The 25,802-nt window shown below is 33.7% G+C and overlaps 2 long non-coding RNA genes across 2 annotated transcripts in view; one reads left to right on the forward strand and one right to left on the reverse strand.

The window, feature by feature from the left end:
- LOC107508739 overlaps positions 1–25,802 on the reverse strand; it is a 131,400-nt gene that overhangs the window by 79,131 nt on the left and 26,467 nt on the right. The window lies entirely within an intron of this gene.
- The window catches only part of LOC118608654, a 252,106-nt gene continuing 229,354 nt past the window's right edge, over positions 3,051–25,802 (forward strand). The window contains exon 1 of the long non-coding RNA XR_004953062.1: positions 3,051–3,309. This is a non-coding gene — a long non-coding RNA (uncharacterized LOC118608654). The remainder of the gene's footprint in view (positions 3,310–25,802) is intronic.

Below are 25,802 nucleotides of genomic sequence, written 5' to 3' on the forward strand. Positions count from 1 at the left end.
ATGTAATTGTAATCATGAATAAATGTTACAGTAAACTTTTTTTACATCTATCCAGACAGACATATTATTTTTCTATCTACTAATTATCTAGTATTTCTTGGATAAATCCACCTTGATAATGGTGGATAATTTTTTAAAAATTAATTACTGAGCTCGGTATTTTAATATTTTACTTGAGATTTACTTGATATTTTACATCTTTTTTTCATAAACATTTTAGAAAATTTTTCGATTTTATTTTTTAATGTTGATCTTGTCAGGTTTGTTCTCAAGGTTGTGCTAGCCTCATAAATGAGTTGTATTTTAATGCCTTTTGCAAAAGAAGTCATGTGTAACAATAGTAATAGCCTCACAAAATAAATGGCTGAATATATCTACTTTTTAAATACTCTTTTAGTCATTCATTCAACAAATATTTATTGAGAACCTACTAGGTGCCAGGTATTCTCCTGGATACCGGAGACACAATGGTGAGGAAAATAGACAAAACTGTCTTCAGAGAGCTTATATTCTAGGAATATGATACAGAAAATAAACACGTAAAATATACAATTTGGCAGCTGCTGATAAATAATACAAATAAATACAAAGCAAGAACAAAGAGAAATAGGAAATCCTGGGGAGGTGCAGTGATCACGATTTTAACCTGGAATTAACAGACAGTACTTAAGATAGGGAAAACTTTGTCAAAAAGGCCTGAGGGAGATGAAGTGGAGACTTAGTGATTTCTAACACAAGAGAGACTTCATCCTCCTACTCTTTAGCAATATACTGGTTCTTTGTACGGTTCCCGTGTAACCTAACACTGACACCCTCCCCACCTTGCCTCCCTAAACTTTCCATTTTATGCCCCATACACACACTGCATCTTTGTAGTTTTTCTGAAGAGCTTAATTAAGTTTCCCTTACCTAACCTGTAAGGTAGCCAAAGCATATTTTAAATTACTTGAAACCTTTCATAATCATTTTTGTAATAATAAAAAAAGCATGAATTTCTTCTTTAGCTGAAATGAAATTTCAGGTAATATCAAAAGAGATACCTTATTGTTTTCATCAGATACAGTCTTTGGTGCACTACTGTCTTCAAGAAGGAAATCAAATACATTTCATTTTCTCTGGACTCAGCCTTTATAAAGCACTGACATTTAATTCTTGCTCCAAATGGTCTGGAAAAATCAGACATTAGGATGAGCAAGGGCCCATATAGCCAAGGTTTTGTGCATTATCACTCAACATATATCTCTGAGCATAAAATTGACCTGAATGCTTAAAACTATTACCTCAACAATTCTCACTATGACTTTTTGGATGTCAAAGATGGGAAAAGGAAATATAAAGAATGTACAATATATGTGTACTTCAAGATCTTGAAAATAACTTTTTTTAGATTTATTCTTTTATGAGATCATAATTTTTTAAATGAGTTTTCTCAGTTTAAGTCTAAATAGCCAAGCACATTTCTCATCTCCTATTTTAATCCTGAGAAAGAAATGTTAATCTAAGTGTCTTTCTGCAGTGATGAACTTTTAGGGCATCTGTCTGGGATCAGAGATTACTAACACAATACCAGACTGCTGGCTGAACTGTGTTGGGGAAGGTTTTTCTCCTCTTGTTAAATATGTTTGAAAAGGTATCTTGAGTGGGAAATCTCTGTAGATGCAAAAGCAATTATTAAAATTAATAGGAGCCATTTATAATGTCTGTTTTAGTGCCTGAAGAAAAGCAAATAATAAAACAAAATTGTTCTCTTACTACATTAGTTCTCCTATTTTGACAGTACGGCTCTGAGGCTCTCATAATACAACATAGTCAAAGGGAATAGTCAAGGAGAAAATACACCAACGTTTATATCCTACCTCTTCCAATTATTACCTGTGTGGCCTTGAGCAAGTTGCATTTACCTCCTGAGTTTTGATTTTCTAAGTAGGTTTGATACACCTTATAGTACTACTGAGAAGACTAGAATTAAAGTACACAACTGACACAAGTAAGTAATCAACACATGGCAACAGTTATACGTTACAAAATAAAAAATGAGTCCTTTGAAAATAGATATTATAGAATAATTATTTTGCCTTCCAAAAAAATAGTTTACTTTGGCAAAAGTTTTATTTTTCAATAGTAAATTTGGCATAATAATTGTGATCCCAGCTTTTGATGAGAATATCATGGGATAATAGATGTAAAATGTTTATAAGTGTCCGATAAAGAGCATGTACTCAACAAATGTTCACTATTATTAATGTTATTAATAATACTATTATTACAGACAGGCTTCCTTTTCAACAAGAAACTCATTTTTAAAGAGCAGTTAAATTTTGGTTATAAATCATTGTGTAGGGAGTCTTTTTGGTCAGATTGCTTAAATTTGGGGGCATGCTCATTCGTTAAATGGGGGTGATTGGAGATGACATAAAATGAAGAATACAACTTAAGGCAGATCACTGTATGAAATTATGATGACTTAAATACGACTTAACTCAATTTTCCAGGGATAAAACATTTCCAAAAACTAGAAGTATAAACTAGTGATCGGAAGATACTGCTCAGTGTTGGGAAGTGGGCAATGAAATCAGAAGTGAGAAGGACTTTTCAATTTTAAGGATGTATGTCTTAAAATTGGACTGAGAGTAACAACAACAACAAAAAAAAAGGACTGAGAGTAAATGTGACAAAATGTTAACAGTTGCTAATTTGGAAAAAAAGAGAATAACAAGAGGTTTTGTTTTTCAGCATCATTCTCTGTATTTTCAATTTCTCAAGATAAATTTTTTAAGGCATTAAAAATTTTAAAGAAGAAAAGCCAGGCATATGGGTATGTCCAAGTCTCTGAGAAATCACTATGGTGTCATAAGAATGTTCTTGAGACAGAAGCAAAGATCCAAATGTTGGGAAGACAGCGTTCAGACAGGGTGGCCGGCTGGCACCGCAGTGCTAAGGAGGAGTGTATGTTCCTAAAACTGCCTGCAACAGAGCTGACTAAATCTGCTCAGAGGCCTTGCACTAGGATATCATTCGTAGAATTGTTTTAAATACACCTGTCATTAGGGAACCAGTTCACAGAGGTGACAGCATAAGGGAAATCATCTCTCCCTGTTCTCATGTCCTGGATCTCTTCAAATAGAAGAGGTCAGCTTCAGGTCTCTTTGATGACAGCCTTACCGCTGTGGTGGATGTGAGCTGCATTCCTGAATGCTGAGGGGAAAATAAAGCATCCATCTGCCAAGTGTGACCATGACCTTTCCTCAGAGAAGTTTTCTTTGAACAGTATCCGGCTCCACAGATTGCATTGGATCTGACATAAACAAGGTACAGAATGGTTGTCTAAGAAAAAAATAACAGCGTGTGGCAGCCAAGCATATTCTATGCATTTCTTTTTCCAGGAATTCTAGTGTATGTCTTAATTGCTATATTAAGTTTTCTTCATTTTAGCAAATAAAATTCATACATTCAAACTGCTTTTTCTTTTTAGTAGCTAATACGGATTTTGTGTTATGCTTACATCTAACCAAGTTCCATTTATTTATTATTTTTATTTTGGAATTGACTTAGTTGGTTTGTAGTAATTTCTTCAGTAAAATGTCTCCAGGCCACCTGTCAGTTTTTTTCTGTTGCCTTCCTAGGTGTTTGGAGAAGAGATCTATCTGTAGGTTAGAAATTCTCAGTTTTATTAGCAGCTTGCTAACTTGCTGCCATGGCCTCTACCTTTCTCCTTTATAGACTAGGGGGGCTGATGGATAATACTCTTTAGCATAAAAACAAAGATTATAGATGTTCAGTGCTTAAAAAAAATTCAATGTATAAAGTAATTTACTCAAAATATATATTTAAGAACAATTGCTTACATTTTCTTGAGGAATTCATGGTAAAAGTCCTAGATAAGTAAGTAAATGAAAAATAGATAGATAGATGATAGATAGATAGATAGATAGATAGATAGATAGATGATTAGATAGATAGATAGATAGATAGATAGGCAGATGATTGATAGATGGATTTCTAGATAGATTGATCGATAGACTGATAGCTATAAATAGAATGAAGCTCTATTTATAAAATTTGATTTACAGATTTCTTTAATGAAAATATTTTGTAAAGCAAGGAAGATATATATGCCAAACACATTTGGCATACAGCCACTCTTATGTCTTCAGCAGTAAGCATTCCTACAGAGAACCAGTACTTTATTTCAGGAATAGTCCTTTAGGAATATTAACAAGTTAGAGCATGACACTCCAACAAAGATAATTATCGCCTCCACTCAATTCTAAAATTTTTCCTGTAGAAGTTGAAAGGTAACATGATATTGTGTAAGCTGACAGAATTTAATTCTGAAATGGTGCTGAGTTTGTTAAGGAAGATTTAATTTTATTAAAAATGCTCTTTCATTGATTGTTCTTTGCCATACTAATATAGTACTCTAAATGAGTTAAAATATTATCGTATTCAGACAAATCCTGATCACTTTAGAAATGTCTCTATGTTCCCATTATTGAATATAATATATCCTGAAATTCTTACTCATTATATGCTGATTTTTGTACTTCTCTCTTCTACATGTTGTTTAGTAAAATCACTGATCATATTCACTTCTAGTTCATTAACATATTCACTTCTAGCTCAGTAAAGAGGGAAGTGTTGAATGACTTCCAAATAAACTTCTCTGAGATTATTTTAAGCGTTCCTCATCATTCAGCAAATTCATCCTCAATTTCACAAGGAAGATATTAAACTGAAAGAAATGTCCTCTTCATTAATATTGTCCCCCATTACAATCTCATGAAGGGATTATATTGACAATGATGTAAATGGAAGGCCAGAAAGTGAGGAAATAAGACATAGGGAAGCAGAAGATCAGAAAGGAAGCTCACCTAGACTTATGTTTTTGCAATTGTGCCTACAAAAGATATATGAGCTATCTTCAGAAAAAATCAGAAAATAAAATGACAAGTCACCTATAGTAGGATTAAAACATCAGGTGGATAATAAAGTAATGACAAAATGAAAAAATATACATAATCAAGGAAAGTCAAATCAGTTCCCGAATTTTTCAGTTTTTCAAGATCAGTTTGTCCATCTTTTGTGCCTGTGTTTTTCTCCATTTATTTATCTGAACATTAGCTGAGAGTATGCTATGTACAAATCCATGTCCCATGAAATGTTAGAAATATTAATATGGAAAGACTTTTTTTTCAGTATTAATGTCTTCATTGAGAGATTGAGAATGAATTTGGTGAACTGGTAGGGGATATTGCCTTTAGCTACTCCGAAAGTCTATCTATGAAGCAAAATAGACTTTAATCAAGTAAATTGACCCTTGTTGATATTATAGATAGCTAATTGCCTGTACTCTGCAAGTGAGATGCCATATATTATAAACGATCCTCAAGAGAAAAAATTTCAGGGAAATGTTGCTTATCAAGACATACTACCTAGCAATATCCTATACTGTTTATGAGCAGAACATGTGTTTTGTTTGGCTGAACTTCTAATTTGAAGTTTCTTTCTTCTCAAAGCACATGAAAGGTGACCCAAGGGAAGAAGTAGTGGTCTGTCATGAGATAGAGGGAGGAACAAAGACATTCTCTGAGATTTGAAGTCTACTATTAATAAGTGAGACTTTTGGGTGCTATCATATATGACCCTTTAGACCATACAATGTACAGGACTATTCCTTCTTATGATTTTAGGGAAATGGGATCTAGCTGTTCGTCAGCAGGTTTTGGATACAGTCCTACCCAGAGGTCCGGACTAGATGACCAGTCAAGGTCTTTACTGACTCTGTGATCAGATGACATGAACTAAATCTTGGTGTCCTATCCTAAGACAGGAATTAAATTATTTATAGATAAGTTTTCTATCTGATGATCCTGTTTCCTTTTATATTTAATTCTAGCAGTTGTTTTGAGACAACCTAAAGGTTCTATTCAAAATTTTATGAATCCCTAGACTCACCGGGTTGTTAATTGGATGGTATATTACTATAATGGAAGTGAGAAAAAAATGCCTCGCATAATTGTATGTTTGTTTTCTCTGCTCTGTGGGAATTCTCAGAGGTTTTATTAGCAGATAGTAACTGAAAGCGGGTATCCTGGAGTTTGGACTGGTGAATATGATTCGTCTTAATTATTCAACAACTAGCCTGTACAGGTCAGGTGTAAAACACAGACATTAAATTCAGAGCACGCTGGACAATAAATTGCCTTATCTAGATTTAGGTTTTTATTCTCTTCAATTAAGCAATGCTAGGGGTGCATAACACTAACCAATCAGAGACGTTGAGTGTTATTTACTTGTGAGTCATCATTAGGTTAGATTTTTAAACTGGATCTTTTTCAAAAGCCATCTAGCCTACACGTACGTACTTAATTCAGTAAATATAGTAAAAAGCTAGTTTGAGTCATTTCTCCAAAAACAACTTTCAGAGGCAGATTCTTCTCCTAGGGTTGATACAATGATTGATTAAATAAATAAGATAAAGCAGCAAGCAAATGGTAGCTATCATAATAAGGTTGTTGGTAATGTCCCAAACCCTAGAGTTTACCTAAATTCATGGGTTTGCTAGGTCTCCAGTCCTATCCAACCTCATCAAGATCATTATCATTGCCATCATATTCTGACTTCTTACACATAAAAAAAAGAAACAATAATTCTGTAAACGATATTGGCTATATGTTGGTCAATGTTGAAACTTGGTGAGAGCTACTTAAGAGTTGTATTTTTTGCATTTTTTAAATTTTTCTATAAGTAAAAAAATGAAAATTTATAATAGTTTGTGCCCCTGAGTATATAAAATAGAAAAAAAAATAAATGTAGTAAAAGGTAGTAAACACTTGTGAATTTTGAAAAATCTAACCCAGGACTCAGCTGTCACACTATAATGACAACATTATAATGATCTGGAGCTTTATCATGTTGGTGCTGACATTGATCTGGACTTCCAGCTGGCATAGAACACTGCGGCCCCACATTCCTGAGGTCGAGAGATTCAACTATCTCAGCCTCTACGGTGACAAGCAATCGTATTATAACCAATTTTACCCAGGTTAAGCTGATTGCAGTTCTCCAGCTTACTACAAAGCAGCACTTAGCCTGGTGGTGTATCCTTACATTTGCTCTTCATTCTCCCCTTCCTCATTTCATTTTCCCTGACTCATGCTCTTTGGGATTAATTTCTTAACAAAGAGTAGCACATAAGCTTTGCCTCAGACACTTTAGACTCCATTCAGAGCTCTGTTGGAAATTTATTATAGGTAGAAGTATTATAGAAAATTTAATGGTAAAATATCTCTATTGGTATTTTGGGAGATATTTTGGCATGGATGAATTAATTAATATACTCTATCCCCAACTTGGATACCATTTCTAAAATTTCAGCTGCACCACTTAGGAGGGAAGAATCCACACCTATGGAAGGTGGCTTTCTAATTAGGAGCTTATGAGGTATTCTATTGTGAGGTGACCAATGCAGTTGCTGTAACTAGAATAAGGTAATCCTATTGAGATTTTAACAGAAGGAAAGGAGAGGAGAGGAGAGGAGAGGAGAGGAGAGGAGAGGAGAGGAGAGGAGAGGAAGAAAGAAAGAAGGAAAAGAGAGACAAAGAGAGAGAAAAAGGAAGGAAAGAAGAGAGGGAGAAAGAGAGCGAGAGCAGAAAGGAAAGGTATAGAGATTGGGAAGAAAAAAATAAAACTGTCTTTGTTTGCTGATGACATGACTGCAAAAATTAGACCAAAAAAGTTTTAGAATAAGTGATTATAGAAAGTTTTCAGGGTATGAGGTTAATATACAAAAGTCAATTCACTTTCCACAGTCAAAAAGTGCATCTAGCCACGGACTTTACACCATTCATTTTCAATAACAAATAGAATTGAAAATGAAAAAGAAAATGCCATTTAGCATTCCAAAGAATAAAATGTTTCTGTATAAATCAAACAAAATATTTACAACATCTACATGAAGAGAACTATAAAATTCTGATAAAAGAAATAAAATAAAAACTAAATAAATTTTTTATGTTCACAGATGGCAAGACTCAATATAGTCAAGATGTCAGTTTTTCCTAGCTTGATCTATGGATTCAACACAATCTAAATGAAAATCTGACCAAGTTATTCTGTGGATATTAACAAACTAATTCTAAAGTTTATATACTTTATATGGAGAGGCTGAAGACCCAGAGTAGCTAACACAAACTTAAAGAAAAACAAAGTTAAAAGATTGACACTACCTGAAATTAAGAGGTACTATAAATCTATAGTAATCGAGACAATGTAGTATTGGCAAAAGAATAGACAAATAGACCAATGAAACAGAACAGAGAGCTCAGAAATAGAGTCACATAAATAGAGGCAACTTATCTTTGACACCAGGGCAAAGGCAATAATGGAGCAAAGATAGTCCTTTCCACAAAAGTGCTAGAACAACTAACAAGAAAAGTGAATCTAGACACACATCTTACACCATTCAAAAATTTAACTCAAAATAGAATACATAACTAAACCTAAGACTCGTAATGATAAAACTTCTAGAATATAACGAAGGAGAAAACCTAGATGACATTGGGTATTGTAATGACTTTGTAGATACAACTAAAATGTCTGGATCCATAAAAGAAATAATGGAGGAACTGGGCTTCATTAAAACTAAAAACTTCTACTTTGAGAAAGCCACTGTCAAGAAAAAAAAAAAAAATAACCTACAGACTGTGAGAAAATATTTGCAAAAGGCACATCTGATAAAGAACTCTGAAAACTTAACAGTGAGAAAACAAATAATTTGATTTTAAAAACAAGCTAAAGACCTTAATAGACAACTCACCAAAGAAGATATTCAGGTAACATATAAGCATATGACAAAAGTTGCACACCATATGCCATTCAGGAAATGCAAATTAAAACAATGAAATACCACTAAACATCTACTAAAATTACCAAAATCTAGAACACTGACAACAAACTCCAAATGCTAGTAAGGATATAGAACAACAGGAACTCTCGTTCATTGCCGGTGAAAATGCAAAATGGTATAGCCACACTGAAAGATAGTTTGGCAGTTTCTTACAAAATAAACACTCTCTTACCATACAATCTAGCAATCATATTCCTTGGTATCTACCCAATGCAGTTGAAAACTTGCTTCTATACAAAACCTTGCACATAGATGTTTATAGCAGGTTTATTCATAATTGCCAAAACTTAGATGTAAGCAAGATATCCTTCAGTAGGTGAATGAATAAACTGTACTACATCTAGACAATAAATACTATTCAGCTCTAAAAAGAAATGAGCTATCAAATCATGAAAAGATGGAAGCATCTTAAATGCATCTAAGTTAAAGAAGGCAGTCTGAAAAGGATACATACTGTATGATTCCAAATACATGACATTCTGTAAAAGGCAAAACAACAGAGACATTAAAAAATCAGTGGTTGCCAGAGGTTAGAATAGGGAATGATAAATAGGTGAAGCACAGAAGATTTGAGGTCAGTGAAACTATTCTGTCTGATACTACAATGAAACAAACATGTCATTATACATTTGTCAAAACGTGGAATATACAATATTGGAAGTGTACCTTAATGTAAATTATGGGTTTGGGATGATGTGTATCATTACTACTATAGTGATGGTAGGTTCAACAATTGTAACAAATATTACAATTTGGTTGCAGGATATTGATAATGGGGAAAGCCATACTGATGTAGGCAGAGGGTATATGGAAACTCTCTGTACTTTCTGCTCAATTTTGCTTTGAACCTAAAACTGTTCTAAAAAAGAAATTTTATTTAAAAAAAACAATTTTTGAAAAATTAAAAAATATATGATCCTTATTTTAAAAAATCACTTAAGATGATTCTTAGATACACCCAACATTGAGAATCACTGACCTATATTTTGGAATGAAGTCACGAAAGAAATTTTATGCCAAATTTTTTAAACTATAAGAAGCCAAGAATGCAAGTAGGTCTCTAAATTTTTCCTTTTCCTTTTTTTTTTAATGAAAAAGGAATATAACTCACCATCTCACAGTCCATTCGTAACTTCTGGCCTTACCCCTAAGAGACAAACTAATGATCTAAACCTCTACCCCAGTCTGGCTATGATATGCATGGAAAATTATTATATGCATGGATGAATTAATTAATATACTCTATCCCCAACTTGGATGCCATTTCTAAAATTCCAGCTGTGCCACTTAGGAGGAAAGAAGCCACACCTATGGAAGGTGACTTCCTAATTTCGTATCCACTAAAATCTCAATAGGATTGCCTTATTCTAGTTACAACAACTGCATCGGTCACCTCACAATAGAATACCTCATAAGCTCCTAACTACCCTTTAATGATCCATAATAAATTAAAATTATTTTAGTTCTGGAATTTCTTATTTATGTTAGAATTCAATTTGCTATAATAATCTTATATTGGAATTATTTTGCAAAATTTGCAAAGTAAAATGGGATTTTTAAGATAAATCTAGTCAATTTTGGAGGATGAATTCTTTCCACAAGACTTATATGGCTTTGCAATTTTCTGATTTGAATTAATTGTTGTGTCTCCATTTTCCAAGTGCCAACACACACTATTAAAGGGAAAATCCACTCTATTACTTAAAAGGAGTTCCATTGGGAAGATTAATGTAAATAGTAAATTTCATATTGAGACCTAATTTTAGATTAACAAGTCCTGCCTAGGTCAGGGGAAACTGAGCAAGAGTGTGCTCTTAATGTACATGTTGGAAAAGAGGTTTTGAGTAAATGAATATGACATTATACAAAGCTGTCTTTAGGCAGCTTATCTGTCATGCCTGAGGGAATGGTCACATAAGATGTAGTCTCAAGGTGAACCTGTCATAAGTCTCAGGGCACTTGTTCTAATATAAATCAGCCATGGGAAGTATTTATATGACAGATTATCCTATGAGACTAATTCACAAGATGCAGAGCAACTGATACATAAAAACTAATTTTACTACCTTAATTAAGCCCTGGCAAAAGAACAAATAAGAGAGAATAGTGTGTGGCTACATTGTTAAATCAAGAGCAAAGTTTAAAGAGTCTCAACAAGAGACTTTGTGTGTGTAAATACCCATGTATGCACACGTATGTATATGTACTTTTGTGTATATATATATATATATATAATTTGGTGTATATATTATACATCATATATTATTAAACATATAATCAAAAAATGTCCATATTATATTATTTTACTGAATCTATAAGGCTGAGAGAAATCTATACTCTAATAAAATAAGCTCAATAAAAGATAGCTAAAGGAAAGATAATTCACAAAAATGAAAAAAAACTGGGTGATAAATATTTGAGAAAATTCTCAACTTCATTACTAATCAAAATGCAAATAAAAATGTGAATCATTTTACTGATAATATTGCTAAAAATAAAAAATGCATGATAATAAGTACTGATAAAACTATGGGGAAATAGAAATTCTTGTAACTGATACTGGGAGTGTGAATGGGCTCGACCACTGTGGGAAGCAGCTTGAAAGAACTAGTATCTAGATCCTCAACCCAGAAATTATACTTATAAATTCTCTGGAAAAACATTTCCTAGAGTTATGTTGAAGGGTTTTTACTGCAGAATTATTCTCTGTAGTGAAAGTTGTAAATAATCTAAATACCATCAACAGGAAAACAAAATAAATAAATGTAAATATTTTCATATGCTAGACTTCTGATTTAGGTCTATTAAATGTCTACGTAAGTAGAGATCAGAAACATATGTCAAATGAGCAGAGCATGTTGTAGAATATGTACACTATAACACAATTATATGTAAATTTTAAAAAACTACATGCTTTAAAGATAGCTTTTTTTTCTGTGTAAATATATTATACAAAAACAGGGTAGAAAGGCATATTTAGTATATAACTATATCTAAATTTATGATAATGGATGACTGCATTTGTGGAGGAAGGGCACAGGAAAGTGACTGGGATGAGAGACAGAGGGATTTCATCTTTATTTGAAGGCTTTGATTATTTAATTTTAAGAAGGACAAATCGAATACAACAGTACATTAGCAAGAGTTAATTCTAGAGAGGAATTACATAGACCGATTACTTTATATATTGTATACTAGGTAAAATTGTATCTAGTCATGTTCGACAAAGAAAGAAAGAAAGAAAGAAAGAAAGAAAGAAAGAAAGAAAGAAAGAAAGAAAGAAAGAAAGAAAGAAAGAAAGAAAGAAAGAAAGAAGAAGAGAGAGAGAGAGAGAGAGAGAGAGAGAGAAAGAAGAAAAGAATAAAGAAAGAAGAAAGAAAAAAAGAAAGAAGAAAGAAAGAAAGAAATATAAAAAACCAACAATATCCGGTAGGGTCGTGAGGGAGGAAGGATATAGATATTTAGAAAGGAAAGAACACGAAAGAAAGAAAGAAAGAAAGAAAGAAAGAAAGAGAAGAAAGAAAGAAAGAAAGAAAAAGACAGGGTATATAATGCCAGAATTACTACCTAGGCTCAATTTATGGAATTACAGAATAAGATTTTAGTCTTAACCCACTCTTTATGCTATTAATTAAGGCAATAGTTTCCATTTTTAAAATTGTGCATCTAATCTATTAAAAAGTAAACTAAAAAGTAAAGTCAGCATGTACCTTTGCTGTCTTAAGCTGTAAAACAAAATGCCAGAGACTGGGTATCTTATAAAGAATATTTATATCTCACAATTCTGAAGGTGAGGAAGTCCAAGACAAAGATGTCAGCAGATTTAGTATCTGGTGAAGGAATTTTGACATGAATTTGGAGGAGGGACATAAACATTTAGTCCATTGCACCCAGTTTGGTTTCTTCACTCATTCATTCATTCATTTATAATTTATACACATGTATAAATTATTGTCAATTTGTATTAAATACCACAGAAAGCTTAATTTCTTTCTTACCTCTATATATAGAAAGTTCAAATAATCTCATCTTAAACATGCCAAGAAATCTTCTCATTCTACTTTGGGGACAACACGGCTATAGAATAAAGTATAAATTTATTTTGGTCCATTATACTCACTAATCAGGCTCTATGAAAATTGTTCAACTTTGTCTTTTAAATAGTTACCACTTACTTACCTGCACCAAAGCTGATGCTTTTAGCTACTAGTCTACCAAGCCTTGCACTAATTCCTGACATAAAATCCATGCTATAATCAGACGTTCTCTTGTACTAAACAGTTCACCCTCCCTAGCATATATAAATCCTACTAAACCTTCTTTTTTCATCTGGGACTGACATTCTTCATCCTCCTTCCTTAAGAGTGCTGGACACAATGTTTAATTAAAGTGTGAATTTAATCCATATGACCTTGTGTTAACCACTTTTTCATGGTATTTTGCAGTTGTAGCTGCACGTTCTTGGGATGTTCCCTTTAACAGTCCTGCTTCATTGTCACCCCTGGGCATGGGAGGCCTGTCAGTTCTGCTCAGTACGCCCCCTACAGCATATCGTACAGCAAGCAGGGACTTTCTTGAAGACACTGCAAGTGAATTTGATAAAACTTTTCTTCATGTGAACTTTTATCCCTAAGTATCTATAAGAAAGAAGTATGTTTCTGAATAATTGATGGTAATTCTACGCAATCTGTTCCAAAAGAAGAAAAGTGTGTCGTCTTGACAATGGAATATGTAGAAAGCTAAATGAGTTTTCCAATTATGAAGAACAAAATTTGATTCATTTTATGATTTCTGTAGATAATGAAGAAAAAGATATATATTTATGTATTTAGTCAACACTGAGTTAGTACTCTTTATGTAGATGATCTAATTTGTTTTTCACCCATAAAGTAAATGAAGAGTGAAGTATTCAGGCAGGATTGGGTAGCGGTAAGATAGAAAGACATTTATTGCAGGTGTATTGTCCTTTGAGATACTGCTCTAATCCTGAAGTGAAAATCGTGTGAAGGAAAAAAGGAGCCAAGCAATGAAAAAAAAAAAGCGAAGAACCTTGTCACACAGCATCAACTTTCTATATTTAATCCTACTGAATCTCTTTATTTGTGCATTTATTTCACACAGGAAATCACTGGGAAGTCAAACACAAAACTTTGATATCATGGCTCTGCGTCTACTGCCTCAGAATATACTTCTCCTCCCATTAGACAGGATTAGTGTATTCAACAACAGTGTTTACACTGGAATCTATCTCACCCCCTACTGTCTCAAGATAATCTGTGGTGACACATGAAAATAGCAAGTGAGTAAACATGTCATTTTCTCAATCAGCCTTCCCATGAGGGAGTCCTGAGCTTGGCAACACATGGGGTATTTACTAGATCTGTGGACTTTTGCCTATACTTCATGAAGGAGAGGTACTTTTCTTCTTTGTACTTTGTACTTCAACCAACCAACCCACGCATGAATACACATGCTCAAGAAATTCTGAAAATTTTTGTGTCCAAAATAGAATTTTATGTGCCCAAAATGTATGTTATTCAGAATGTCCTTTATTTTTATGGTCAATTTCAACACTCTAGTCTGGACACTTTTGATTCTACTGTTTATGCTTTTATGTCTCTAGCCTCAAAGCTTGGTGCTATTTCTTTAAAGAAAACTTTACTTTGCTGCAAGCCCCTACTTGTGTCTGGTTTGGCTTCAATGAGCACAGGCAAAATAAACCTTCTTTATTTTAGTAATACTGCTGGTAGCGTAAGCAACTTTTTTTCCTTTCTCATTTCTTTTGTTTTCTCATTCCTCACTTACATTCAGTTGTTCTACAAACATCTTTACAACTTGCTTTTTTGCTGAAAATGACTTAAAAGTGGGTTCCCAGAAAGAAGAGACACAGTCTTTATTGTCTGTTATGGGCTTAGGCACTGGTCTTCATGCTTCTTATGTGATACATTCTTTAGTTCTTGCACTGATCCTATCAAGGGATGATTCCCATTTTTTAGATGGAAAAATTATAGTCAGGGAGGCTAAGTATTATGCTGAAGTAGTCTTACATTGATGCTCAAAAATATATGCTATAAAAATTAAATGGCAAAAATCCACGAAGAGTATTTCATTAGCATAAGGCATAGCATATAGTGAGTTCTTAATGCCAGCCTACATGTTGACATTCTCTCTTCAACAGCTTCCAGTTTCATGACTCATCCTGGTGCAAGCTCTATCTCATAGGCCAGAGTTAGGGCTTATCATGCCTTTGTTCAAAACCCTCTAATGCCTTTCTATTTTCCTCCAATGAAAACACAATGTCTTTATCATGTCTCCTAACCAACTCTCCAAGCTTATTTCCTAGCATTCTTCCCCTTCTCTCCAGCCACAGTAAATTTCTTCTTCTCTTCCTTAAATGTGCCACCCCTCACCTCACTCCTTGCCTCAATTCCTCTGCACTCATGACTCCTCCTCTTGGTTGGCATAGTTGTACCCCAGACACCCACATTAATACATTGCTTTAAGTTCCTCAGGTCTCTCATAAATACCTCAAAACAGGTTTTATCTAATGAGGCATCTTGTTATTCTCTGTTCCTTTAACTTCATGTTTCTTTATAACATTTATAATACTCAACACGGTTAATATGTCAATTCGCTTGCTTATGTATTATTGGCCTTTCTCCACTGTAATGTATCATACACACGAGACTCTATTTATTTATTGTTGAATCCCCAACATCTATAATAGAGTCTGACAAAAAATAGTGTTGTATATAACTATGTCAGATGATTAAATGCCTGTGACACATGGCCTCCTATTTATTAAATAAGCAATCATATCCTGTGTGTAGTTGGAGGCAGGTTACCAACTTTCAGCCAAAATATGTAAACAAAAGTGATCTGCAACATACAAGTTCCTCTACCATCTCCCTCTCCCCCCACCCCCACTGTAAGCCAGAAATTAGAAATGATGGATGAACCAAATCTTATCCCAAAGGTGATGAGAAATGCAATAATAAAGAAGGAATTTGATCTTCAAATGATTTCAAGAAGCAGAGTCACTTACCCACCCTGAACTACTAGCTCTCCTTGCATTTGGGGGGTCTCTTTTTACCAATGTTTATCTAGTACCTTAACTAATACAGAGCCTAAACTAAGACAGCTTTATTTGGCATGGAGAAGAAAAGAATGATTTTTAGAGTTTTTGCAGAAATCAAAATAAGACTAGGTGATGGATGGGTTCTGTCAGTAAAGAGAGATGAGGGAATAGAAATAACTCTGAGGATTTTAGCTTAGGAAAAGGGATGAGGGTTCTGCCATTAATCAAGTGAGCAATGTTTATATCAGGGAGGAGGGATGGAAGGATGAGTCATGTTATGAATATATTAAGATGAAGCTGCCTCTGTGACATCAGGGTGAAGATTTCCAGTAAATTTTCCATTCCCTGCTTCAAGTGAAACAGCAACGAGTGGACCTGTGATTCATGTATTGGCCTTGAATATGAGATTTCATGGTCTATGCCTAAAAATAAGTGAAGGGTGGAAAGCTCACTCATGTAGCAAAAAGTAAAAAAACATATATGATTGATTGATTGATTGATATGTATCTTACATTTAAAGACAAATAGGCAATTAATATATCTATACTATTTGCAAATAACATATGTATCTTGCCTTTAACTTAGAAGCAGACATTCATATTAGGTGATCATGTAACTTGAATAAAGTGCACATTTTAGGAGCTATAAGCATTATTAAATATTACTTAACACCCATCACCCTAATTACAGGGTGATGCATAGTCTCCCCAAGAAGTTTTTAAAATCAGTATCTCTTCTGATACTGAGAAATGCATTTAAAAATGTTAGGTCATGTTTATATAAATTTTTTAAAGTAGCAGTGTTTTCTTAAGGTAGTCTTTTATAATATAAAAATAGTGAAATATTTTTTGCTCTACAAATTTTATCCATATATTTCTTCATTTGCAAAGGTACACGCACGCACGCACGCACGCACGCACGCACTCCCTTGAAGTGAGATCATTAGTATTAGGAACTTCGGCCTGAATGCAAAATGTTTTAAGGTGTCATTAACAGGAGAATAAAGATCTTTGGTGGGGGGAAGCACTTATAGCTCTCAAATGAATTATAATTCAACATAATGGAGCTGAGTTAATTGTGGCCCACCAGGCAAAGAACTTAATGAGTCAGGTAAGTGGGTTAATGGTCCTGTCTTTTGTCCCTTCTACACTCCCCTTAAGGGTAAGGGGAATGAGAGTGAGAGAAGAGAAGGAAGTGTGATGTGGAGAAAGCAAAGTCAGACCTCAGTAGATTTCCCCAAGCTACCAAGATAACCACAGCTGGAGAATTTCTGTTTTACATTTGGAAATTGGTTGCCTCCAACTAAGTCACACCTCATTCTCTGTTAAAAGGGTACAGCTTTCACTCCTAAAATGGAATGCTAGACTGCCTTAAAAGCCTCGGAGTTCTTTTAGAACTGGAACTCACTTTAAGTGTTGCAAAAGAGTGGGACAGTTATAGAAGAGAATACACAGCATTCTTCTTTTATTGCTTATGTTATGTTTTCCAATAAAAATAAAATTGGCTTAAGGGTGAATAAGCTTCACTGTTTAAAGGTGATTTTCTAAAGAAATTCAAGAGAATGGCAGTCAAATATGGGTCATTATTCTCAAGACCTAGAGAGTTTTGGGGAATTGTAACCATAAAGCACAAATGAATTTGATAATGCCTGATATATCACAAGCAATGCTCACATAAACATTTTTTTTCTCTATCATTTTATTCCATCAATAAATTGCTTTGTTCACTCTTAAATGTGCAAATCTTTTTATTCATTACTTATATATCATATACTAGTTGACTGCCTCTCCTATATTACATCCCTCTAGAAAACTAGTTCACTGAGACATGTTAGTTTGAGACATGAAGTATAAAAATGATCTACTTTAAGTAAGACAAGTAGTTCCTCCTTTAAAGAATAATTATGAAGTTTAAATGTATTTGAAATTAAGAATATGCAAAGAGGTTCCTCTATGAGTATTTCATTAGTTATATAAGAAAATACATATGTGTTTTTATATACATCCTCTTTGTTGTTGGAAATCTAAGACTAAAGTTGTAAATTGATCTTAATTTTAAAATAAAATACACAGAGAATAATAATTTGAAAGATTTATATTTTGTCAAGCTTATGTCAAAATTTACTTACTCATTGTCAATACCATATTGACAAATGTCAGAGGTATATTTAGACTGACAATGAGACCAGACATAAATTCCAGCTGGGTAAATGTATCAAGTCTTAGTTATTTACATGTTATGGAAGGAAGTCAGCACAATCAGGAGACATGGTCAATATTTTCCATTGTCAAGTGGAATATAACCATTTAGGTCCCTGTAAAAGGGCCACACACCAATGGACACGCATATCTGTGAGCTAAGCATGATCTCAGAACAGCTGGCTGCTTAGTGGTCCTGAGTTCATATCTACATAGAGAAGGTGGAAGCATTTCTTTGCACAGGTTAATCTGAATATGTTGGAAACCAGCTCATTATGTTCCCGTTTTTCCTCCATTTTCTCACCTACATTAAAGTGAAGTCACCATCTTTGTCCTCAAATATTTACTATCTAATTGTGAAGAAAACAAATTTATCCTAATAATTAACTTTAGTTGACATCATTATTTAGGAGACTGTTTTATCTAAGAATTGACTGGAATATGCTATATGGAATCTTTTTTAATTTTCACAGAACTTAAAGGAAAGTTACTTTTATTGCTTTGACATTTTACAAATAAAAATCTTATTGGTTAGGTTTTAAACAGTAATAAAATAACCCTGGATTTTTGTGGCTTTCAATAATAAACAACAAAGAATTTTATTTTATTGTCATTTACAATTGCTGCTAAAGTTGTACTCTATGTGTTTTCAACTTCTAATAAAGAGGCTGAAAGAAGAGAGAGGCGGGGATGGGGTGGGGCTTGAACTATTCAATTACTTTTAAAGCTTCTATTGGAGCTCTCATACTATTGGCAAAGCAAATCTTATTATCTATTTTGACAATAAGGCAGAAAAATATACTCTACCTACAAGAAAAAAAAAAATCACAGTCACACCATTGCAAGTAGAAATACAGTCTACCATGAGGTTATATAACATGTCTAAAGCTGTACCCCAATAAGTGGGAAAAAGTCTATTTTAGAATATCAATAGAGAGTCCCTACTTTTAATGAATAATTCTAATATCACATGACTGGTGATAAATTAGTCCAATTGATAAAGACAAAAAAGCAACAAGTCAAGAACTTTAGCAATTACTGTGACTTTTTTCATAAAAGTAGAGAGATGGGAATAGGCAATTTTATTTGGACTAGGACATTATGAAAAGGAGTAATGAGACATATATATATATGTATATATATATACACACACATACATACATATGTATATACACATACATACATACATATTACATATACATACATACAACAAAAGAAAGGTAGTAGCCTGATTTGGAAAAATTAGAAATTCAACCTGAGTAATTATTCTATGTCCTATAGTTTCTGGTTAGTTATTGAGGAAGGGGTTTTATTAACATTAATCTGTATCTGTCTGTCAAAACATATGCTTAAATGATAGTAATTGAAGGGGAGGCACTATGGTAATTCTAAGTAACACAAAGAAAAGAAAAAATCTTTATAGCAGTGGAATGACTGAATTAGGGCTATTGAGAGATGCTAAATCTCATCCATTCTCCTGATTTGTACAAGAATTCTCTCTCTTAATGTTCCTTGGTTGATATACGTATTATCATTCTCCTAATTTGTTGAGAGTAACATTAGTTATTTTAATCATTAAAGTTTGTTTTAATTTCAAAAGCCATAGGACAAATTCTACTTCTTCAAATCTGGCATGCAGTAGTAAAATTCATGTATATTCCTATTTAAATAAATCATTTTAGCTTTTCTATTGAGGCTGAGGAGAAAGCTCGACATTGGTCATTTTCAGCTGAAACAGAAACATTTAAGAGACATTTGGTGTGAGAACTACTGTGGCTTTAAATACAGGATCATCCTTTCAACTTTAATACAGGTAAGGTATAGACTCTATGCACCTACTTACTTTGCTCTCTCTCAGAAATGAATTTTCGATTATATTTTTCTTGACTTTGATCCAGGAAACAATTGTTATGTAGAGGGCTAAAAGTCAAAATGCCTTGCCTTCAAGAATCATGCTATTTTGCTGTACTATCTCTAATGCCTGCACCATTGCCCTAATAAAAATGACACTTCCAAACTACAGTTAAGAGTTAGTCACTTTTATTTGGATAAAGTTTGCATTATGGCTCTTTCTTCCACACAAACTGTATCTACCCCCTTACAACAAACAGGAAGAGATAGACTATTATAGTAAAGGCTTAAGATATTTGGTTCAAACTCTTTTTATGAGGCCAATATTACCTTAATACCAAAATCTTGCAAGGATAACACAAAAAAGGAAAACTACAGACCAATATCTCTTATGAATAAAGATGCAAAAATCTTAAATAAGATACTAGCAAACACCCTATTAAAAGAAATCAAAGAAGATACAAAGAAATGGAAAGATATTATGTGTTCTTGGATTGGATTTATAGTTAAAATGACCATATTACCTAAAGCATTATACAGATTTAATGCAATTCCCATCAAAATCTCATCAGTATTTTTTAAAGAAATAGAACAAAAAAAACATCAGATTTATATGGAAGCACAACAGATCCTGAATTGCCAAAGCCATCCTGAGAAAAAATAATGAGGCTAGAGGCATCACTCTGGCCAACTTCAAATTATACTATAAAGTGACAGTAATCAAAACAGCAGAAAAACAGACACATGGACCAATGGAAAAGAATCAAGAATCTACAAGTAAATCCATACTTATATGGGCAAATACTTTTCAACAAAAAAGCCAAAAACACACAATGTAGAAAGAAAAGCCTCTTTAATAAATGGTGCTGGGAAAACTGGAAACCCACCTTCAAAAGAATCTAACTAGACTATTGTCTATCACCACACACAAAAAATTAACTCAAAATGGATTAAGCACCTGAATATAAGACCTGAAACAATAAATGCAGAGAAGAAAACATAGGAACTAAACTCAAGGACCTTGGACTTAAAGAGGATTTTATTAATTTGACGTCAAAAGCAAGGGAAGTAAAAGCAAAAATAAATGAATGGGACTACATCAAACTAAAAAGCTTGTGCTCAGCAAAAGAAATCGTCAACAAAGTAAAGAGACAACTATCAGAATGGGAAAATATATTTCCAAGCAATGCCTCCGATAAGGGCCTAATATTCAAAATATACAAAGAACTCATACAACTCAATAGCAACAAAAAACAAATGATCCAATCAAAAAATGGGCAGAGAACCTGAACGGACACTTTTCCTGAGAGGACATACAAATGGCCAACAAATATATGAAAAGATGCTCAATATAGCTAGCTATTAGGGAAATGCAAATCAAAACCACAATGCGATATCATCTCACACCTGTTAGAATAGCTATAATCCACAGGACAAGTAATAACAAATGTTGGAGAGGATGCAGAGAAAAAGGAACTCTCATATACTGCTGATGGGACTGCAAATTGGTACAGCCACTATGGAAAAAGAGTATGGAGTTTCCTCAAAAAACTAAGAATTGACTACCATATGATCCAGCAATCCCTCTACTGGGTATTTACCCCAAAGTCTTGAAAACCCATATCTGAAAAGATATTTGTCCTTCGATAGATGATTGGCTAAAAGCTCTGGTACATGTATATAATGGAATGTTGTTCAGCAATAAGAAGAGATGAAATACTGCCATTTGTAACCTGGATGGACCTCAAGATAATCATGCTAAATGAAATAAGCCAGACAGAAAAAGTTGAAAATCACATGATATCACTTATATGTGGGATATAAACCTATAAGCAACAAATGAACAGGACAAACACACTGAGACTCATGGACATGGACAATAGACTAGTAGTTACCAGAGGGTAGGGGGCAGTGGAGATGGGGGAGGTAGATGGGGTAAAAGGGGTCAAATATGTGGTGACAGAAAGAAATCTAACTATGGGTGGCGAATACGCAAAGTAAATATATATGTGTGTGTGTGTGTGTGTGTGTAACAGTACATTTTACTGTTAAAATGTACAACTGAAACATCAGATTTCATTAACCAATGTCACCATAACGATGATTTATTAAAAAAAAAAAAAGATATTTGGTTCTAGAATCAAGCAAATCTGGGTTTCCACGGAAGCTCTATCATTTGTAAAATGGAATATTAAGAGTATTCTTTTCATAAATTTTTGCAGCTTTAAATCAAATGTATTTTTCCATGGCAACAATTTCTAATAAAACCCTCTGTAACCACATATTTTAAATAACCACATATTTTTGTTCCTACTGATTATACCTACAATTTAGATTCTTTTCTCACAAATAAGAACAATAGATATGAACAGTTTTCCTCTTCATTCAAACACCATGCACCAAGCCCAAAGGTGCTTGAGACATGGCTGCTGGGGACTAGGGACCAAGGCACATGTGATCCCTGCCCTCATGGAGTTGTCAGTCTAGAAGTGGAACTTATAGTCAGAAGCTGCATTTATGAGCCATAAGTTTCTTTAGTTAATTTCTTAACTTGGGAATCTTCATTTTCCTCAGAGAGTTTATACTTAATAGCTCAGCTCTTAATTATGCACATTCATACTAGATCCCAAAGTTTTCACAAACTCTACTGTTTTTTTTGTTTTGTTTTGTTTTTTGATGTCTTCACATGACCTCAAGTAGTGCCAAAGCAATTTGTAGATAACTCAGAGAGTTCTGATATTTATGTACAAATGTAATAGTAATCCAGAGAGTTTAACCCCATTGCCGTTGCCATAATTATTATTTGTTACTCTTTCAAGGTTTTACCTCTTATAAATTTGAAGCACACACCATTCAATCTACTATATTTACTCATTTATTAATTTTCTCATGCATGTATTGAACAAATAGTTATAGAGTGCCTCTTTTACGTCAGAAACCATACTAGACACTGGAAATAAAAGTGTACAATACACAGAAATTACATGAGTTTGAGGAATTTATATTCTACTGAAGAAGACACAATAAATATAAAGCTAAAAAAGAAAGACAGATTACCATAAAGACTTGGAAGAAAACAGACTTTTATAATAGAAAACAAAACATGGCTGGGTGAGGCAGTAATGACATAGGATAGGCAGGGAAAGCCTTCTATGGAGAAGGCATTTTTCATTTGAGACCCAGGGATGAGAAGCCAATCATGTAAAGAATCTTTGAGGTTGGCAGACTGACCAACACAGGAACTCGAGGTGGGAGTTAAATTGGTATGTCTGGGGACTTGACAAAAGCCAGAGATACTGATTAAAATAAGCTAAGGAATAAGCATGAGATGAGTTGAGCATAGGCAAAGGCCAGGTGATATAGGGCCATATAGGAAGAAAATCGGATGGTGTATTCTAAAGGTCTTAGGAAACTAGTGAGTCATCCTAAGCAGTAAGGTCATACACTCACTTTTACAGTTGTGTGAACAATAGCTAACATTTATATGGCACTTCCAGGTACTAAGAATGGTTCTAGGCCCTTTTACATACATTATTAACTCATTTAATCTTCATAACGACCATTTGAAATAGGTACTATTATTGTTCTATTTTATAAACGAGGAAACTGAGTTATTGCAAGATTAAGTATCTTCCCAAGATTGCAAAGCTAGTAAGTAGTAGCAGAACCAAGATTCTTGTTCAAACTCAAAAGCAGGGATACTGAGCAAACATCATCTGCTCTGGAATCAATATAAACAGCATTCATATTTTTCCTCTATGACAACATATTATAGTATAGTTACTAAAATCATACAATTTTGTAATTTAAGGAGACATGAAAGATTTTAATGTGATATAATGAGACTCCAAGAAGACAAGCAATTTATCACAGGTTGCACAACTGGTTACAAAGCCATCATAAAAACTATTAGGAATTTTGTTGGGGCAGATGTAAATAATCTAAGCAATGAATATTCAAATATACTTCAACATTCTTATGAAAATCAGTCTTGGGTTATGTGAAGTGATCAGAATCTCATGAGATTCTTTAATAAGAGATGTTTATATTCTTGATTATAAAGCATGGTTTTAAACTAGGAAAAGTAGACTTAGAATACTCTAGAATATGGCACAAAGTAAGTTTACAACCAAATGAAAATCCTAAAATTGGTTAAATAGATTAAATAAATGTTATAGAAATTACAGACAAAAATAAATTGTACACAATTTTCTGCTATGATCTACACAACCATAACAGGAAAAAATGGTTGCAATAGCAGCAAAGACACTATGACATCTAAGAAGACAAGTTTAATAAAGTTAACTGTAAAGATATTGTGAGATATTTTGACACTTAGAAGAAGACAATTCCCGGTCATGAAAATACAATAATAGATGAAACATTGGGTAAATCATGCATTTTTTCCATCACAAACAATAATTGAGCACTTATTCTGAAACAGGTGGCCTTGCAAATATATAAAGTATGGAGCTTATGTTCTAGTCAGGACAGCCAGCCAGACATAAAATAACAAAACATCAAAAGACTATCAAGATCAATAAAAGTCATAAGTTTATAAATACAAAAATCTACACAAACTTTGCCTGCAAAAAATCAAATCAGTCTTACTCAGGCACTTTAGGAATAAATCACTTCATGGCTACTAGTCTGTTAGCAGCTAAATATGGAGTCAATGTAAACAGTTTGTAGGCAACTAACTCACTTTAAGAAACATATGGCACATGAAAGATGCACTCATCTGTCACCCATCTTCATTATCATTCTGTGTCTAGCAGGCACCTCTCTCAATATGAAGACGGGTTGGGTCTCTGTCAGATAGAAGTGTTATGATCCCAGTCCTCAGGAGATTTAAATAAATGACATGAAAAACAGAAAATGAACAGTTATGTAAAATATGTAATGGAAAATTGACCAAGCGGAAGAAAAACAAGATCATGTTTGACACAGTCTCTCCCAAAGTAAACTAAAGAAAATGAGGGTGCTTTACAAGGGAGTATGAAAGAATAATAGTGCCTATCCTTGGCAGTTTGTTCTCAGGTCCATCTTTCATGCTTTGTTCTTCTCTGCATGATTGATCCCTGTAGGTTGTATTGCCCTTGTTTTGTATTAGCAGCTTCCACTGGTTTTAGGCAGTGGGAGGGAACAGCAGCAGACAGGAGAGCTGGTGAGAGGAAAGGAGAAGCCACGTCTCCTTTACCCTCTTTTTGGTTATGGTGGTGTCTTCCCGGCTTCCGGGATGCTTCCTTGGCTTTTTCCAGACAGCATCATCGTAATCCCAGCTCTCACCAGCCCCTAGTCACTGCCTTTTCACTTACATCTTCTATTCTAGAAGTGGTAGCCGCTTCTTAATGTGTCTCCGGGTTGTCTCGATGTCCCTCTTCAGCTTCCTCAGCTTTTTTATGACCTGTACTTAATGCCCTGTGTTAAATTCTATCTGTTTTAAAGATGTGAACAGTTTTCTGTTTTCCTGTTTGGGTATTGACACAGAAAAGATGCAGAATAATATAGAAGAAAACACATATATTTCAAGTCCTGGTTGAATTCTGGTTTGTCATTTGGGCTGTTGAAACTTGGGAAACAGATGTAATTATATGCTTCAAATTCCCATTAATTCATCCTTCCCTTTATTCAGCAATCTACAAAGTAAAAGCACTAATACTTACATTTCAGGATTCTTGTGAGGGTAAGATAAAGTCATGCACATAAAGTTCTTAGCATTGTGTTTGTCTCATAGTAGTTTCTCACTAAATGATACTTTATTTCC

Source organism: Rousettus aegyptiacus, unplaced genomic scaffold (genome assembly GCF_014176215.1).
Source record: "Rousettus aegyptiacus isolate mRouAeg1 unplaced genomic scaffold, mRouAeg1.p scaffold_m13_p_10, whole genome shotgun sequence".
Classification (NCBI taxonomy): Eukaryota; Metazoa; Chordata; class Mammalia; order Chiroptera; family Pteropodidae; genus Rousettus; species Rousettus aegyptiacus.